Source organism: Suricata suricatta, chromosome 2 (genome assembly GCF_006229205.1).
Source record: "Suricata suricatta isolate VVHF042 chromosome 2, meerkat_22Aug2017_6uvM2_HiC, whole genome shotgun sequence".
Lineage (NCBI taxonomy): Eukaryota > Metazoa > Chordata > Mammalia > Carnivora > Herpestidae > Suricata > Suricata suricatta.
Window position 1 is genome coordinate 94,204,794 of NC_043701.1, and position 20,681 is coordinate 94,225,474.

The following is a 20,681-nucleotide window of genomic DNA, read 5'->3' on the forward strand; positions in this document are numbered from 1 at the left end:
TGGACTGAAGGGGGAGGGGAAGGGAGGGAAGGGGGTGATGGTCATGGACGGGGGCACTTGCAGGGAGAAGCACTTGGTGTTATATGGAAACCAATTTGACAATAAACTATTATTTAAAAAAAAAAGACTTCTGTATGTGATTGTCTTTGCTGCTTTGTATGTGTCTGTTTCTGGGCTTTCTGTTCTATTCCATTGATCTATTTATCTAGTCTTTAACAAATACCACACCTTCTTGGTTACTGTAGCTGTGTAGTAATTCTTGAAGTAGGTAGTGTCGGTCCTCCATTTTTCTGCATTATGTTAGCTATCCTGGATCTGTTTTCTTTGAGTTTGGTGGTGTCCACAGAATAACTTGGGGTTTTAATCGGGACTGCATTAAAGCTTTAGATCATGTTGGGAAGAATTAGCTTCTTAACATTTTATCTATAATATTTCTAGACCATTCCTCCATTTATTTAAATCGTTCATTAAGTTTCCTAGTTTTTCTCATATAGATTGTATATGTAATTCATTAGATGTATACATAAGTATTTCATATATTTTGGTACTAATGTAAATGGAATTATGTTTTTTATTTCAAAATCCAGTTGTTCACTGATAGTATACAGGGGGAAGCCCTGTTATTTTATCCCTCCTCTTGACTGAGCCCGCCACCTTTGCCAATAAAGCTGCTGACACTTACCATCAGCGTTGAACACAGTCAGCTCGCATCCGCCCCTCAGAAAGCTGCAGACTTTGCTCCCTGAGGTGGAGTTGTGGAGGCAGGTGGAACTGACAGCATCCCAACACAGGGCTGCAGAATTGCCATTGTTTTCCCTGTTGCAGCAGCAATTTTTAAAGAGTAAACACATGGCATTTGTTGTGTCTTTGCTCACTTTGAAATACCTGAAATACTTCATTTCTTTTTTAACTTTTCCTCTTTTATCCAGTTCTATAGTTGCTTTCAGTGGTGGGTAATTGCTTGATCTCCTGACACAGATATCATTCAATGTCCACAACCTGAATTTAATTCTGAGGAAAATTCAGACAAGTCCAAATATCATCCCTCCTGCCTTAAATACACTTGATACCCAAGAATGATGTTAGTTGACTTCTGCCAAAATAAAGAAACAGTCTAATACCTCCATATGAAGCAGAAATGTTAAAATAAGTTTCTAATGATACTTCGATTCAGTGATATTTCTTGTACAAACAGAGGAGAATGGATGACATCATAGACTGGAAACCAGATAAGATGTTGGGAAATTTGACACAAACTAACCTATCCCATAGAACTACCAGATCATATACGAGGGCAGTATTTTCCATGATTTCATAAATAAGCACTGAATGCCCTAGCAGAGAAATGAAGTAGTATCTAGATCTTCATAATCTGGTTCTGATGATGTTGGAATGATTTTTGGGAAATACAGCTTTATCCAAACTTACCCATCACACTTTCTATCTCACCTTGAAGAGGTTATATCTATTTGGTCTCTGATGACTGGAACTCATTAAATCTAGCTGTGTCACTTAGGCAACTGGCTGAGAGGATGGCCTTGTATAATGAAACACTGAAGCCATAAAAACAAAAGCCTAATTCTTTCTACCAAACAAGCACTGGAACTGGGAAAGCCTAATAATTTCCTATAGAATTTTCTTAGAAATGGAGGATAAGGAGTTCTGATTAAATCCACATTTGATTTTGCTGTCTAGAAATAGCATGTAAATCCCACAAAGCTTCCAAGGCACCAGAAACTGTCCTCACACAGTTCAGTTAATCACTAAATTAAGTGTGTACATCTGCAAATCAAAGAACTAAATAATAGCAGCAAAGAACTGCTCACAAATTTAAAAATTACCTGCTATTTATACCTAATGACTATTTCTGCAAAAAGTTTCTATTAAGTTCAGTAGTCACAAAGAATAAATAAAAATGAGCTTGAACTTTGCAAGCATATTTGATTTTATACTTGAATTCTGTAACAATGTCTGGGATCACCCATTTGGACACTGATGCAAACAACAACTAAATATATTTGTTTATTTGTGGGTACATTTGTGCTAATCTTTGGTAATAGCCTTACAGGCATGAGTGATTACTGAATCTTACAAATGTATATGTTGTTGATATTTTGATTCCTCTTTACTTCCCTTCATATGCTACTTGGATTCCATAGCCCACTATTATAGACCCTCATTGGCAAATTTCCTCAATTCATTCCCTTTTTCTCCCTCAGTCACACCTGACTGTCCATCCTGAATGGGCCCAAACATCCATTTTCTGCTATACTGAATGTGTACATCTGGGCAATGATGGAAATGATCACACATCTCTGGCAGATTGGTGTCACTTACCGATTCATGGCCACAATCTCCAATGGGTACGTAGCGGCAATGTTTTCAAGTCAGCTTACTCTCTTAACTCTACTACCATTCTAATAGTACACCTTTCCTTCCGTCCTACTGCTGTTCTCACATATAACTGGTATCTTTTACCCATATTAGTTATCTTTCCTCAAAAATTAAGTTCCAGTAAAATCATCCATATCTTTTTGATGGCCGCTCCTTCTTGTCACTCATCAGGCGGGTAGCTCTGTGTGAACCTTGCCTCCCCTCCACTCACACTCCGCCTCTGGTCCGTCAGCAGCCCCTCTTCGGATCCAAGAGTTTCAGAATCTAAGCACTTCTCACCTCCTCCACTGTTGCCTGGATGATCTGTTTTGATTATTGCACTATCTTCCCAATAGGTCATGAACCTTGATTTAATTGTCTGGGCTCTAAATGCCATAAATTAAAATAATGCCCTCACATAGTAGATACTCAATAAGTATTTGATAAATTAAGAAAGTTTGACTGAACGATGCATCAGAATTCAAACATAATTTGAATTTTCCATTAAAAATAGCTCACTCTCTTCAACAAATGGTGCTAGGACTTACTGTAAGGATGACAGTACAACCCAAAGTGATTAATAGAGTCAATGCAATTGGTTTCAAAATCCCAATGACATTTTTGGAAAAAGTTTAAAAATGCATACTAACATGCTTATGGAATCCCAATCAGAGCAATCTTGAAAAAGAATGAACTTGGAAGACGAAGTGCATTGATTGTCTCTTATTTCCATATCCTCTCCCATTAATCATTTTCTACCACCACCACCACGCTTCCTCACGCCCACCAAACACAAAAGTGTTGCCTCCTTCTGTTGTGTCTGCCCTCTCACCTGGCACTTGCCCATCATTTTCTGCTTTCATGTCCCCCACCACTCCATGTTCACATTCTAACTGGCGCAGTCTAACCTTACCTTATATGACCTCTTTCTACTTTGCATGTTATTTCTTCGACCAGACTTCAAGTGTCAGAGATCCTCTTGACTCAGGCCCAGTTTCCCTGTCTTTTCTCTCCATATTCTCCTGTCTTTCCCTCCAGTACCCTCAGCCCCTGTCCCTCATGACAGACTTCTCATCCCTAAAGTATCAGCTTAAGGGTCATTCAAAGAAGGCTTCTCTTGATGACCCCCAGTCTCTCTCTCCTCTTTCCATTTTCTGGTTATCCTGTTTATTTCCCCATAACTTATTTTATTCATTTCACCCTTCATATTTTCTCAGAAATCATATTTTGAATCTCTTTTGAAGATTAAGTCATATATATGTATAATCTCTTAAATTCTCTCAGAATTTTTTGAAAATTATTATTCTGTCATAGAACACAGCCATAATTATTTAGGAACTTCTCTCTGAAAGTATGGACAATATTCTTTATTATTCATTTTGTGTATAGTAAAAAAGTTGCCAATGACAGAGGAAAAGATGTGCTATTTTTAAAAGTATATATTTTTATTACTTCCCACTTGTTCTGAAAATTATATTACATCAAAGCATCTCAAAAATATTCATAGAAATCTCAATCAAGGTAAATATAAACATGTATACTGTTGTTACCAACTGCTATTAATTTTATGGCAGAGATTAAGCATACATAGTAGCTGATTGTTCTATCCTTTTTGGTAGGTATGTGACAGGCTTACCATCTCTTGTGCATTTCTCCCATTTAGTCCATACAACACCATCATGAACACTTTAGAGCCATGGAATAGAGAAAAACAATCTGCCTCCAAATGCTCTCCAGGACTCTCAACCAAATTTGTAGTTCATGGCCAGTTTGAACAGAAAATGTCTGAGCCATAGGTAACAGTGTAAGTTTGATCTCACTGACACCAGTCTGTATGTACTAAAAAGAGACATAAGAAGTGACCTGGGCAATTTGTGAAACTGCCACTCTATCTCCATTTTCTTTTAAAACTGATAAGCTCCTTGTTGAAATTATGCAAACAATAAAAAGGCAAGAAGCAGAAATGAAGTTCCCTAATTATGACAATGAAATAAATAACACCTAAAATAGGAAGGAAAGCTGGGTTTATAACAGAAAATTGTTGGGAAGGGTACCCATCCAAACAATGTACCAGACTACAGTATATTCATATTCATGTAATTCAGCACTAACTTTGTGCAATATATTCAGTCACCAGCATATATTATATTCAAATGTGTTATCAAATAATAAACTGAATGATCAGAATAATAGCTAAAACCATGTCTTTCTATTTGGTCCATGTGGCAGGCTTCAAATACTTTGAACGTGAAAAAAAATTTAATTACAATTTTTAAAAACCCCACTGAACTAAATCTACAAAATAAAAAGAACATAGGCTTACAGATAGCCAAATACAACCCATTATAATATAATAGCTATTCAAAGTACTATTAATTTTCTCAATGTCTTTGGTCTTCATTTTTCTATTGAAATATGGGAATAACAAAATTTAGTCCACAGAGCTATTATGAAAAACCAACTATATGACATGTGTGCACTTAGTACAAGTATGAATTTTTAAATAAATTTTCCTAGTTGACATACATGAATTTTAAAGTCTGTCACATATATCAGTTTCTGGATTATTCAGTTATATTGCCATTTCTCACTGTCTGAGACATTAATACAATGATTTGTGTGAATTTAGCTCTCCCATTTTAGAGATTTGTAAATGTTAGCAATTAAAGTGACTGATGGTGATCCAATGTTCCATTATTCCTATCTTCTTAGTTCTCTGGAAGATGTTTTAGAATCCTTGTAAAAATCCCAGTGCTATGATCTTCACTTGATTATTTTCAAAAATACATGAAGTCCTCTGACTTCCTTAATTGACACTTTAATTTCTGTGCAAAACTTGAGGCAAACTGAAGAGGAAAGAAATTAAAAGGAGATAAATAATTGATTCAACTTTTGAGTTAAAAAATGTTTAGTTTGTAAAACAGCAAGACTAGTCATTGTTCTTAACACCACTACACTACTCGGTAGTTGAACAGCCTTTTTAAAAGTACATAGTGATTTAGACTGATGCTTTTCCAAGTTCAAAGTGCATATATAACATCTGGGAGCTTGTTACAATGCAGATTTCAATTAAGTAGGTCTAGACTGGGAGCTGAGAATCTGCTTTTCTAAGCTCCTGACTGATGCCCATAATGTGGGGCTTGGAACTACACTGACTTGCAAGGATTTTCAAGCCTTTGCCTGTGTAATGAAATCTGAGCACAAAAGGAAATCATCCAATTGAACTTCATTTATCATTTAAAAAAGATTTGGACCATGTGATAAAAATCATCTCTAAGAAGCCTTTATATTTTTAGAAGGCAAAGCAAAGAATGAATCGGTACATATGGAATAAACTCATTCAGTATATTGGAAATAGTGTAGGATTTAATGCCAGGGATCTGGCTTTGAATTCATCCAGGCCACTTACTTATTGTGTGATCCTAGAGAAAACTACCTAAATAACTGTGATTTTCAGTTTCCTTATTCATAAAATAAATTCAATAACAACATACTTGTGAGATTGTTGTGAACATTAAATGAGAAAACATGATGAAAAACAAAAGTATTCGTTTCTCTTTTTCACAATACAGAGCTTTATTTTTAAAAGTTGTCTATACTTTATACTATAATTACACTTCATGCTAGTACTACTTACAATATGAATATGCCAAATTGTGTTCTATTTTAAATGATTATATAAACATTAATCATGTCATTGTAAATATTAAATAATGTCCATCATATTTAATGGTGTCTTTGATAGGAATCAAAAGATATAGTTATATAATTATTCCCATGCTAGTGGACAAGTATATTTTTGTAACACGAAGACTGAAACACACTATCAAAAACTTATGAATTGTCTATTTGTACACATGTACACAAAATAAGAAGACCTGAATTCAAGGCTCAGCTCAGCTCTTAACTTAGGTTAAGGCCACTTAATTTTTGTGGCTCTTAGTTTCCTACTCAAAAAAATCATACTGGATTACAACTAAAATCTGTTCCATCTCTAAGATTCTAATTTCCACCCTGTTTAGGTTCCTGCAGCTTTGCTGGCTCAAAGTTTAACCACATGCATGAATATACCATGGTACAATAGTGAGACTATTCTTTGAACAGTCAAGTATAAAATCAGCTCTTTATTTTTTTAATTTTAATTTAATTTTTATTTTTTTGGTTTATTTTTGAGACAGAGAGAGATAGAGCACAAGTGGGGGAGGGTCAGAGAGAGAGAGGAAAACAGAATCTGAAACAGGCTCCAGGCTCTGAGCTGCCAGCACAGAACCCAATGCAGGGCTCAAACCCACGGGCCATGAGATCATGACCTGAGCCGGTCGGACACTTAGCTGACTGAGCCACCAGGTGCCCCTAAAATCAGCTCTTTAAATTCAACACCCACTCCATGAATAGGCTTATATTGTTAGTATTTGATGTTGATGATATCACTTATATGAATCTAAGGGATGTCTGGTTGAATGTCCGACTCTTGATTTAAGCTCAGGTCATGATCCCAGGGTTGTGAGACTGATCCCCAGGTCGGACTCCATGCTGGGCGTGGAGCCTGCTTAAGAGTAGTTCTCTCTTTCTCCCTCTGCCCCACCCCTGCTCATGCTTGTTCCTCCTCTCAAAAACTAAAAAGTAAAATTAAAACATTAAAATAAAATAACAAACATTGTTGAGTATTTGATAGCTACTTTTCCAGGCTTTTTTTTTTTAAACAAAACTTAAGTTGTTAAATCTTCATTTTAACCTTGTGAAATAAGTGCTTTTATTATCTTCATTTTATAGTTGAGGAAACTAAGGCACAGAGAGATTAACTTGCCATGGTCACCCACGTTTTCGATCCCCATGACTTAGCTCTGGAGGTCACATTCTTAACTAGTATCTTAAGCAACCTGTGTCACCACAGCTATAAATGTTTCTTAATTCATAATTTATTTAGTCAGGTAGGAGCATTGAATCAACTTTTTATTAGTTGATTTATGTATACGAGGCTCCCATAAGATCATTCAGTAAACCATGTTAAAGATTGTCCTCCCCAACATTTTTACCAAACATATTATTTTGTCTCAGTATCCTGTGTAGTCACACACTTGACAGCTTTTTGGTACCTGCTTTACCTGCCACCCACTGCCCTCACTGCACTATTCTTCCCTCAGATCAGAGAAACACACCCTTAAGGGACCCAAGAAATTAAAATCATCAGAAAGTAACTCATTCTTCTTTTTGTTAGCACATTTGAAATTGTTAAAAAAAAAAAAAGAGGGATTTTCTTCTGGGTAGTATTGCAGCACATTATGCAGTTTCTAGGGAAAATAGTTTACTATATTTTTTTGGTAACAAGTCAAGTACATATAAATTCAAGTCCAGGTTAAGTAATTATGCTTTTTGAAGATTTTATATCTGGTGTGGTCTGCTCAGTGTCACCAGGTTTCCACAGCGACAGAGCTGTAACATTCCTTCTGAGAGAACTTGCATCGAGCACATTGGAGCAGATTTATGTCATCGACCCCCTCAAGGTATTAATCATTCTTGGAGGTCATTTTCAGCTATCAAAGTAAGTGCATTAGGAAAAAAATTGCAAAAATGGCTTTCAAGCTAAAACTGTGTTGGGGGTGGAAAAACCAAAGTTGAAAATTCACAAAACAAATTTTCTGGCGGAGAGCGTATGAAGGTGGAGATTCAGATGAGGGTGTTGCCATTCATTAACACACTTCCAAAATGTGCGTGTTATGAAAACCAGGACACACTTAGAGGAAAGTAAACAGATTTATCAGCCTGGTTACAATTTTATGAGGTACAATGTTGAAAAGTTTCCACTGTCTGTGTGAAATCCTGACAAGATAATTCAGACAGGGCTGGACTGATGGTGACTTTTCTGTCTGGTGCTAGAAAACATACTAACAGCCAGATATACTTCTCGTTTGAGACTAGGCCAGCTTCTAAAGAACTGTTTATGTTTTTAAGATTTTATCTTTGTAGAAGTCAGACAACAAGCTTTGGTACATGTAAGGGAGCTGGTTATTACCTACCTAAATATCTGCAGTCAAACTGAGGAGAGTGCTGACGTTTAGTCAGGACTATTTCATTGTCAAGTGCCTCAGAACTTGGCTGACAGAAGAATTTCATCTCCATGGAAAAGCACGGAGAGCTAAACTATATTTGAATCTGGACTTGTAATATAGGGAGAAGCAGCAGATCTTTAACAGTGATCTAAAATGTATATAGATTATAATAAGTCCATGGAAAACAGACTCATAAAGAGTCTATTTGAACATATGAATATTTTGCACTTATGTGCATGTAATTTCATTACAAACTGGATATAGAGCTTTAAAATGGAACCACCAACTGAAAGCATCTTTTCCAAACTATTCTCTCTCACTGCTTTCCTCTCCAGCCCTTAAGTGAGATCTTATAGTTTGAGGATTTTTCTATGCACAATGGATTCCAAAGCCCACATCTGAGATGGAGAGTGCTGGTGTCCTTGGTGAGGCTGTTCATTTTGGAGCAATACTTCCTGGTTTCTATGCACATTTAAGATAGTTGAGGACGCAATTCACCTGTTTCCAAGCAATTGTGTTAGTTTGAACAATAGGCTTCTTTTTTCTACTCTAAAAATATTTAAGGGTAGTTTCTTCCATACTCCCTTGAAATATTTGCCAGTGTCTCAAAGTCTTGAGATTTTGTCCAACCTTTTGAGGCTTACTCAATTTATAAGCAAAGTGTAATATATCTCAAAAAAGAAAAAAAAGATTCAGGCAGTAAAAGGAGTTTAATACTTTTAGGAACTGCAGTTCCTTTTTAGTAGCAACAAATATTGACTAGATTTCGTAGGGTGGAGGGTGATTTAATGAATAATTTCCAAAGTCGGCCTGGTAGTTTCCATGTCTTCATCCTGGCCCTAACCAACCCCTTACCCCGCAAAACTTCTTAAGTGTCTAGTATCTCATTTCACACTCGTTAGAAATAAATGTGCTTTATTCGTCCATGTTCTTTCATGTATATAAAACTCCAACGTAAGACCTTAAATCAACAATTATATAAGATATATTTGTTAGATTCAGTCCATATTAGGTAATGTACCAGGCAGCCCTTGGGTCAAATGGGAAATAATGAATCTATTAAGTATAGACTTGGTTACTCCCGTATCCAGTATCCCTATTACATAGGGTAGAAGGAAAATTCCAGACGGGAAGATAACTCAACTTCAAGTCTCTGTTTACCATTGACTAGCAATCATGACTATCTCCTACTTCCTTGGATCTGCTCTACAACTGCCTTTATGTCAGTATAGAAGGGAAACCCTTGGGATTAAAGCCCCACATGGTTTGCAGAAGTCTGCCTCTTTAGACTTAGCCTATTTGTTGTCCAGAGTGCTTATTTTCTTACTGGCTGCTATAAACTGAGTGTTCCTGTCCCTCCAGAATTCATACGTTAAATCCTGATACCTAATGTGAGAGTATTAGGCATTGGGGCAGTTGGGAGATGACTAGAGCACACTGGTAGAGCCCTGGTGAATGGGATTAGTGTCCTTCTAAGAGAGGCTTCAGAGTTCTCGTGCCCCCTTTTCATCATGTGATGTTTCAGGGATAAGGCAACCAGCTGTGAGCCAGGAAGCTGGCCCTCGCCAGATACCAGGTCTGCCAAGGCCTTGATCTTGGACTTTCCAGCCTCCACAAGTATGAGAAATCAATTTTTCTTGTTTCTAAGCCACTCAGTCTATGGTATCCTGTTATCAATCCAAACAGACTAACACTCTGGCTTGTGGCCTACTTTTGTTATCTGAAGTGTTCAGTAGTAGCTTTCTTAGATGTTTGAAGAGGTTGATATATTTCTTCATAATTGTGTGTCTGTGTGTTGCGGGGGGAGATATCAGTCTTCCAAACCTAATAATGTAATAGCTATCATTTGATTTTTACATAGTCTTTTGTTTATTATAGATTTGAGAAGCAGAGTAATAAAATCCATAGAAAATTAGACAGTGTCATTTTAGGGCAACTAAGGTACTTTCTAAAATCTAAGATAGCATGAAAAGGCATCACTGATTTACTGGCACCTTTTTTTAAAAGTCCACTACAAAAGTACACATCACTTATAAAAAAAAAAGCATACTCATTAGAGAAACATTAAAATGTGACAATAAATATTGCTTATAATTATAGAAATAATGGGGTTTTTTTCTTTATATATCAAATTATTTTACCAGACACATTATTAAATTATACTGATTCATAAATACGTGACTGCCACCCCTTTATGGTATAACAATACTTTATTATACTGGGTGGTCAGTCATACAAAAAACTTAGAGAATAGAGTTCTAAAATGGAAAATAATTGTGCTCTCCCTCTATCTAAACTTGTTCTTGGAACAGTTCTGCTTTGAGAACTGTAATAATGCTAAGGTTCACGAACCTTCTCTCTGTCTGCTCAGAAACTTATCCAGATCAGCATTTCCCCATCTTTCATGGAATAAAAGGTGGGGATGTGGTCAGTTTTTCTGAGACATGTTGCCAAAACGTTAAGGTTATATCAACAATAGAGTGGATATAAGAAAGAACCATCTTTTCTAGTGAGGTTGGAGGAAAAGAGACCCAGTTTCATTTAGAGGTTTGCTCTGAACATTTTCTCTGTGTTAAAAGTGACCTGAAGTGCTTCTGCCGCCACACCCAATCCCACAAGGATTTTAATTGGCATGCCTGATAATATTGTTTTAAATTTAGTAGGGGAGGCCTCCCACCACTAACTGTTTCTATAGAGCATTATTGAACTCTTGGGGAATTTTTCCTCCAAAGAAAGCATGGAATTCCTCTCTGAAATATTTATTTCTCTAGGACTCCAAATGGAAGTGTCTGGAATAAAAGAGATTGAGAATGAGAGAGCAAGAGAGCAGGAGAAAAACAGGGAGTGGAGGAAGGAAGGAGAGAGAAATAGATTCTCGGAAAATAACTCCTTTTGGATCTTTGCACATTTGCATTCAGCTGAGAATATATTTGACTTCTGCCAAGTGAGATTTGGAAGATGCTAACAAAAAACTTCAGAAGTGTGAATGAAACCTCTACTGGTCACTTTCCCTATCTTTGAAGATATACTTATTTCAAATTACCCAATAGGAAGGAAGGAAGTGACTTTTTTTTTTGCTGTTTGTTATCTAATAAGCAGGCACTACTGAACCTAAAATTACCTTTTTTCCCAAACCTTTAGGCTGCATCTGAACCCCAGACTGTGATAATAGACAGCTCATCAATTTGATCCTGCCAAGATTCTTTTTCTTTTTTCTGAAAGCAATTTTCCAGTAGAGCACCCAAATTAAAGGCTGAGGTGTCCAGAATATCTGGGCCATGTCAAGATGAGATGTTTTCTGTTCTGCCATTTAGAGGGATGACACATTCCCTGTAAGTCTACCCTACCCAAAGAAACTAATCTAGATTTCTTTTAATTAGCTTGTTGTCATGTAAAACTTCACTGTTGGATACTTTTAGAGAATAGGTATCATTCTTATTATATCCTTCAAATGATCTCCCATAACCCACATTCTTTCTCATGCCTCCTCCAGAGATAATGACCTAAGAGTCAGTGTCGACTGACAGACACTGATGCCAGAAAGACCAATCAAAATGAAGAGCCAGAGTCAAGATCCTTACTCCTTTCCTGCCATCACTTCCAAAGTAGCCTTTTTCATGCATCCAGGTAATGCTTGGGCTCTCAAGCCAAGATTAAAAACATCTGCTAGAGGACTTGTCAAACAGTCTTGGAACACTTGGTCGAATTCACAGGCACTCCATCTGGGACTGGTGATACTTACTTCTTTCATATCTTTAATTGTTTCTAACACCTCCATAGATCAAAGTTCTCTCCATAATCCTTTCTTTCCATCATAGCATATTTACCCACTTTATATCAAAATATATAATCTTTACCATCTGGCTTCATAGAGGAATATAAATCTTTATCAAAGTAGATTAACATTAAGTAACTTTTTTTTCTGGCTCTGTGTGCCTATATTTCTTTCTTATGTGCAAATTTAAGAAAATCATCCTCTCTTCCACGTTAGATTTTAAATGTAGAAACAAGATTCCTGGGCTTTTCTAACCATGGAGTGTTTTTACATGTTGCCTTGTGCTTGAATTTAGAAGTTCAAAGGAAGTCAGTGTTTTGTTATCTTTTGCCATCTGTACTAGAATGATATATATTGCTCTTACAACACGTGTCACATGATCCTAATTATAATTTTTCACATTTGCAAATCTACACCATGTCATGAAACTATAAGCATCAAAAAGACATGATCGGGTTTTAACAATTTTTAGTACTTGGTTCAGTGACTAGTTCACAGTAAGTACTCAGTAAGTTATTATATTGATACAATAAATTGTTATGTTATTATGTAATCAGTATTATGTTAAAATGTCAATTTTCTTTTTTTTAACTTTAAAAAAATTTTTTTATTTGTTTTTGAGAGACAGAGAGTGTGTGTGAGCAGGGGAGGGTCAGAGAGAGAGAGGGAGATACAGAATCTGAAGCAGGCTCCAGGCTCTGAGCTAGCTGTCAGCACAGAGCCCAACGCAGGGCTCAAACCCATGAACTGTGAGATCATGACCTGAGCTGAAGCTGGACGCTTAACTGACTGAGCCACCCAGGCGCCCCAAAATGTTGATTTTCATGTTAAAATGAAAATTATAAATCACCTAAATGATGTAAAGTCTTTAGTAATAGAAGACTAAAATTATTAGACATATATAGAAATATTATGTAATGATCTGATTCATAAAAATGAATGTATCACTCTAGCTGTTATACTTCATAAGCTCCTAGAAAACATTACTTCTCTCTTATACTCTATTCCTAACGACACTGCATAGTTTCCTGCTCTTTATCTAATGAACTCTTTTGTCTTGCACACAATGTAGTAGCTTTTTGCTTCTCACACCACACTTTCTATCATGCACACAGTCTAGGTTTTTAATATAAATAGCACATTATTTATAAGAGATTAAAGTAGATGGTTAAATCTTAAAATGTTTGTGCTGTTAATTTATTTTCTATAGCTCCATATTATTTTTTTTTCAAGTTTCGGCTCTTAGTGAGTCACTCTTGAAAACACAGAATTCTCATTCATTACTATCAGTAAGATAAAATCACATTCTCTCTAATTCCCAATATTGAAAAGTAGGCATGGACTGAAGAGACACTTTTCAGTGAGATCTTACTATACCAAGTGTTTTGGAGTTTGGTAGACAGTCTCTTTATCCATTCTGGATAATAACCAATTCTCTAATCCTAGTGTTAAGAGTAACATCTCAATCATGTTCTTCTTATCCAGAAGTAAATAAATGTTTCTTTCTAAGGCAAAGGCCTCTTCTAGAGAGCACACCGTAAATTCTAAATATGCTTTATCTTCTTCTACTGTTACATATGCCACCGAACACTATGAAAATGAGCTGATTTTAAGGCACAGATCTGAAAAGATAGCATTTCTTCTAATAGCATCTATCCTATTGAACTTAAAAGAGTGAAATCTTGTAGGAGCAAATGGTAAAGCAGTGTTGGGGATGTCTGTAGAGAGAAAAGAAATGATATATCTAAGATCATGTGAATATGCCAATTTTTATCAAAACTATAGCTCAAGAAACTTGAGGATTTTCTGTAATGTCATAGTTACATTGATAAAATGAAACATTTATGTTTGGACCATTCCATTTACAAATACATAGTTATCTAAAAAATCAAAATAATTTAAAAATATTTACAATGGTAATCTTTTAACACCTGAATTAATTATGGCTGTATAAAGTGCCTTGCAAAGGAGAAGCAGCCTTGAAGTGGGAATCCAAAGACATGTTTTAATTTAATATCTGAAACTACCTGGATAATATGATCATAGGAAATATATTTAATTTCTTTGGTCCTCATCTGTAAAATTAAAATGTAAATTTTATTTTTATTTTCATTTTTTTAATGTTTATTTATTTTTAAGAGACAGAGCGCAAGCAGGGGAGGGTCCGAGAGAGAGGGAGACCCAGAATCCGAAGCAGGCTCCAGGTTTCGAGCTGTCAGCCCAGAGCACAATGTGGGGCTTGAATCCACGAACCGTGAGATCATGACCTGAACCAAAGTCGGACACTTAACGGACTGAGCCACCCAGGCACCCCTAAACTTTATTTTTGAAGTTCCTTTAAATATTGAAATTGTATGATTCAATATAGAAACCATTTAGATAATAATCTACTCAAGCCAAATGCCATATAAAACTGTGTTGTGTCACTCCAACTTTTACCTTTAAAAACTGAGTGAGGAGCCTAAAATTCACCTTTGTGAGGTTGTAACAAGGCACCCCAATACTCCCCATCTAGTGATGCCAGGGAAAGCCAAGTAGAGAGCTGGGACTCACTGATGGGCAGTAATAAGCCTTCATTCTAACCCTCAGTGTCAGTGGAGACCAACGAGGAAACCTGGACTTCCACTACTACTGAGAAGGTGGCATGCCGCGAAGAAATCCCTTCCCCTCTTTCTTGGGTAGTGTCAGAAGAGCCCAAGTGGGAAGTCAGAAAGTCAGGACTTTCACAATAGCTAAGCCCAGGCAGCAGTAATGAGCAGCTTTGTTTCTTGGGTCAACGGAGGACAGGTGGGAAATTGAACTTTAACCACCACCTAACAATACTGATGAACTGCTTGCCCCCAGCTCCACCAGAACAGTGTCAGAGAAAGCTAGCTAAAACAGAAAATTTGTATAAGATCCAGAGTCTCAAAACATAATGCAAAAATGTCCTGGTTGCTGGGCGCCTGGGTGTCAGTCAGTTGAGCGACTGAGTTCGGCTCAGGTCATGATCTTTACAGTCCGTGGGTTCAAGCCCGCATTGGGCTCTGTGCTGACAGCTAAGAGCTTGGAGCGTGTTCCAATTCTGTGTGTCCCTCTCTCTCTGTCCCTCTCCTGCTCATGATCTGTCTCTCTCTGTCTTTCAAAAATAAATAAATGTTAAAAAAAATTTTTTTAATGTCCTGGTTGTAATAGAAAAGTCATTCATCATACCAAGAACCAGGAAGATGCAAAGAAATAATCAAAACATAACACCAAGATGACCTAGATGTTAGTATTATCTGACAAGTACATTAAAAGAGCCATCATAAAAATATGTCAGTGTTGCAACTAAAAACATGCTTGAAACAAGTGAAAAATTAGAAACTCTTGGCAAATTATCGATGATGTCAAGGAGAACCAAATGGAAATTTTATGACTGAAAAAAACAATGACCAAAATTAAAAGGCTCAGAGTATAAGGGACTGTGGGGAAATCAATAGGTTCTACTTACATAAATCGGTTAGGTAAAAGCTTACTGCGGAAAGCTGCCACCATGGGACGAAAGTGCCCGAGGTCAGCTAGCGAGATCCAGTAACGAGATCAGGAGTAACTTGTTATATCACCTGCTGGAAATTACCTTCCGTCTGGCGCCAATGTACCTTGATCACAAACTCCACTTGCCTCCCAGACCCTTTGCTTACACTCAGAAGTTAATGATTACTGCCTGATTGGTTTCTTCACTTTCACCACGTGGGTACTATCTTGTGAGCTCAATCAAAAGGACAGGAACCCCTGTTCCAGGCTCTTGTCTCTTCCCGAAAGTTAGTCTCTTTGGTCCGAGTCTGCGGCTGCTCGCTGTCTGGAAAGGAGTGTAAGGATGCAGGTCTGATTCGGGTTTCCCCTCTGACCTTGAAGGCCAGCTAACACCGTGAACATTTCTGGGGGCGGGCCTAAAGATGGAGGTTAAGACTAGTCCCGCCCTACCTGAGGGTTCTGAGTCCACTCTGTAATTGGTTAAAGTTATTATCAATGATGTGATGCTATATTGATTGGACCCCTGTACCTGTGTCACAATTTCCTGTAACTCCCCCTTCCCAAACTCATAAAAGGCCCTGCCCCCCCCCATGTGCGGGGCTTGCTCCACGTGGATCCAGCGTGTTGTGGAAGTCTGTGAGCCCGAGTTTAGGCTGGCCGGGCCTCAGTTCGTAATAAAGCCCTTTGCTTTTGCATGCGTGCTTCGGCCTCCCTGGCGGTCTCTGGTTTTGGGGGGCAATATTAAAATCTGGGTACAACAGGAGAAAACTTGGACTCCTAGTCTGTGACAGGGGGGGCCCCCCCGCGTGATAGAAGGCGAAGCAATTAGAAGAAAAGCCGCCTGGCTAAGAAGCAGAGGGAACTCAAGGACTGCAGAATCCCGTGGAGACACCAGAGCTCTAGAAAAGAAAAGGTGGACAATCTCTCCTGACAAGGTAAGAGCAAAATGATTTTAGGATTCACTGCGGCGGAACTTTGAGAGAATCCTTAGGGGATACTCCCTATCCCCAGAGCAGAAGCAATATATTCGTAAAGCACTCCTTAAATTATTAATAATTGTGCAGCAACACTGCCCTTGGTTTCCGGAGCAAGGCACCTTCCATCTAGACATTTGGGAACACATAGATAAAACACGAAAGGCAGGCCGCGCAGCGGGCACTAAAGTTCCCCCTGAGGTTATTCTTATATGGTCTTTTGTCCCTACTTTTCTCTCCCTGAGTGCGGATGATGTTTATGAAGATAAAGGCCCATGCAAAGTAAATAAAAAAATTTTCAAGGAACCTAAGCTTTCTTATTGCCTGCCAGCCCCTTCAGAACCCCTAGATCAGGAAATGCCAACACCCCTCTTTGTCATTAGGAAAAATCTAACCTTTTAAAGGAACAAAAGATTTCCTCTAAAGACTGCCTTATCCCGAGGCTCCAACCTATTAAAAATGCCCTTAGGATGTTTACAGACGCCTTGGGGAAAACTCCCAGGGTTTCTTGCCTTTGGAAAACTGGAAGAAAGTGGGGAAATATATTTTACACTGCACCGCGCTCTATCCGACATTCAGAACTGTGAACCATGTTATTAGCTATAGAAATCTTTTCCCAACCCTAAAACATCGTCTACAAGAGGTCAAGGAGCAAAGACCACCCACTTGAGATTTGCAGATGATTTCCTTTTTTAAAAAAAAGAAAAGCAAATATAAGGCCATCCCTATAATAATACTCTCTATTCATTTCTTTCCAGTCGAGCTTGTCATTTAGAAGAGAAAAACAAGAACTCAGCAGAGAAAAACAAGCACTCAGCAGCCCTCAGAGAACTGTTCCTAACTCGGGTAAGTCTTCTAGAACATGTTCTGTTTGTCCTCTTTTTTGTATGATGAGAAACAAACTTTGAGTCGAACAGTTCTCTTCAAAGTAATCCTTTTGGGGCGCCAGGGTGGCTCAGTCGGTTAAGTGCCTGACTTCCCCTCAGGTCTTGATCTCCACGGGTTTGTGAGTTTGAGCCCTGCATAGGGTTCTGTGCTAACAGCTCAGAGCCTGAAGCCGGTTTCTCAATCTGTCTCCCTCTTTCTGTGCCCCTCCTCTGTTCGTGTTCTCTCTTGCTCTCGTGCTCTCTCTGAAAACATAAACCTTTAAAAAATTTGTGAAATAATCCTTAGGGAATTTATAAATCTGTCCATTCTTACTTGGTTTATATAGATTACCGTTCTCAACATATTATTACATATAAACTGATTACCCTCATCAAAGCAGTCCTCTGTGCTGTCCAGAACACTTCTCCGTAGAAACTTCCTGTGATACGTCTACAGTACAAGTTGTGTTTATCTTTTTATCCTTCCTCAGAGCACACCTGCTTATTGTCCCACTTCATGGGTATCTTTATCATAACTATCCTATTATTGTAACACATAAATATGTGGACCATAACATTTGGATTCCCTAAGTGTATGCTTTTACATATTATTATTAGTAAAATGTATAGTATGTTAATAACATCATCCACCTTGGTTCTTTCCCTCATTCATCTTCCCCTCACCTTCCCTCTTTCCTTCCACCCTCACTTTCCCTCCTTTCCATCCTTCCTCCCTCCCTTCGTCCTCCCTGTCTTCTTACCTTTCTTCCTTTTTTTTTTTTCTGTAACCTGTACACACGTCGTCTTGGACAGAAGTTTATACCATCATAACGTCCTCATGCCTCAAACCTGATACTCAGGTGCTGCTCATTGTGTTAGACTCGCCTTCATGTTTACATTCTTTGTTACCACATGTTTAGAGGTTCAGGGTTAAAAATGGAATATTTATGGCAATGAGGATCTATGTTTGTTCTTTTCATCTTGGAACTGGCTGGTACAAGATTTACTGGTGAGAACACCAACTTAGATAAAATAAAAATCAACTTGGGGGCAATACATCACATGTTTGGCAAACTGAATGTTCACACTTTTGCAATTTCTTACCCCTGCCTAAGTACTATTACACTCTTTTGAATCCTTCTATTCATTATTTCTCTATTTTCCTTTATGCTTCTAATCACATTCATAAACTAGAAAGAGTTGCTTCTTGACATACATAATGACTCAAACTGCAACCTGAGATAGAATTTCTTTCAGGAGGAATCAGGTTTATCTCGACTAATGAGTCATTACGTTTCATATCTTTTGCCAAGTACACATTATATTTTATTCAGTATGATGTACTGAATCCAGAAACTTCCCTGAATGCCAGAATACTATTTCTCTTTCCACACTCTTTCTCTGGGGATCCACACATTGGTTCGCTCACCTCAGCTCCGAGCCACACGCCTGTTACTTCCATCCCAGCCATCTCTGTGAGCTGCCAATCACCCTGAAATTGGCGGTGGGTTTGGGCCTTCTGGGTTTATACAGCCAAATATCCAGAGACTGGACTCACTCCACCCAGCACTTCAGGATTTTGATTCCGGCATTATTTTTCACACAGACTTTCAGAAATGAAGAGTGGCTTTACCGAATCCCTTGCCACCTGGTTCTTTCAAATTACTTAAATTTTACGTTTTCCCAGCTCCCGTGTAGAGGCCAGCCTAAGGGGAGGTAGCAAAATACCCTTGAGGGTGCATTGAGTTTCATCCTGAATGTGTGCTGCCTCACTGCTGGTTAGGGGCCGGCTTTACTGAAAATGGCACAATTTTGTGTTTCTAAGCTTTCTGAGCAAGAGCTTTTGAACTTCGGGAGTGGGAGATGATGGAATGATGACAGGTTGGCATGAAGTAGCTTTTGCCAGTTGAATAAAAAAAAGCAGCGTGAGGAATTTGCAGAAATTATCTAGGAATAGCAGACATCATTTCCTTTGGGAACTCTGAGTCGAATGACTATAAACAACTAAAGATAGTCTGTTTGCTTCTCCCAGTGGCATTCGTTTTTCTTCTCAAAATTTGGAGTGAAAAGTTTTTGGACTTAGCAGATTACTATGTCTTATGACCTCAGTTTTGATGATGTTTATTGTTGGAATCTGCAAATACCAATCAATTTGACCAGAAATATTTTGTTAAAACTACCACTTCATCATTGATAATTTGTTGCTTGTGCCTCATGAATTAGTATCAGGGATGCCCGAGTTGCTCAGTTGGTTGAGGATACAACTCTTGGTTTTGGCTCGGGTCAGGATCTCCTGGTTCGTGAGATCGAGCCCCGCGTCTAGCTCTGCACGAACTGCACAGAGCCTGCTTAGGAGTCTATCTCTCTCTTTCTCTCTGTCTTCCTCTCTCTGCCCCTCCCCTGGGGGACCTATTATTAAAACTGTAACCCTTCATGTAGAGGGTAGTTTTGCTGCCTATTTTTTTTTTAACAGGTGTTTAAATCATCAGATTAGAAATGGAGACAGCTTTGTAACATCCTCCCCTTACAAGCTAAGAAATCAGAATTAAAGGACATTAACTCAGTGGTACACATTTGACACAATTTTCTCATAAGGACCAAAATACTCTGCATTTTTTTTTCTTGTGGATGCAGGAAGCTAAGGCTGCAGACCATCTCATGATGACCTCCATGAGGTTTCTGAGTATTGATGGAGTTGTCATTGGATTCTAGTATTTGGCTCTCAGGTTTTTGTGTCCAGGACTTCAGGATACTCGTTCTATGAGGAGATCTTGAGAAAGTTGGAGTTTGATTAGATATATACCAGAAATATGTTTAAAAGGTAAATTTTAGGTATATGTATTTATTTTGGAACACACCTTTCCAATAATCAAAAAGATCATTTCTACCATACAAGATACCCCACTATAATATCAAAGCCTTTAGAAGTCAAATGAGCAAGCAGAAATGGAGGAATGTGAGCTCACACAGGAGGGTTAGAGTAGAATTGAAGGCTTCTGCATTAAACCCTTTGAGCAGTAGTCATCTCTAGATTACTTCCCTCCGAGACCGAATATGTTACTTGAATCTTCCATACAGATTCAGTGTCCCTCACACACTCACTTAACTCTTAGTCTCTTGCTCCTTGTCTTTTTTTTTTCATTTCTAA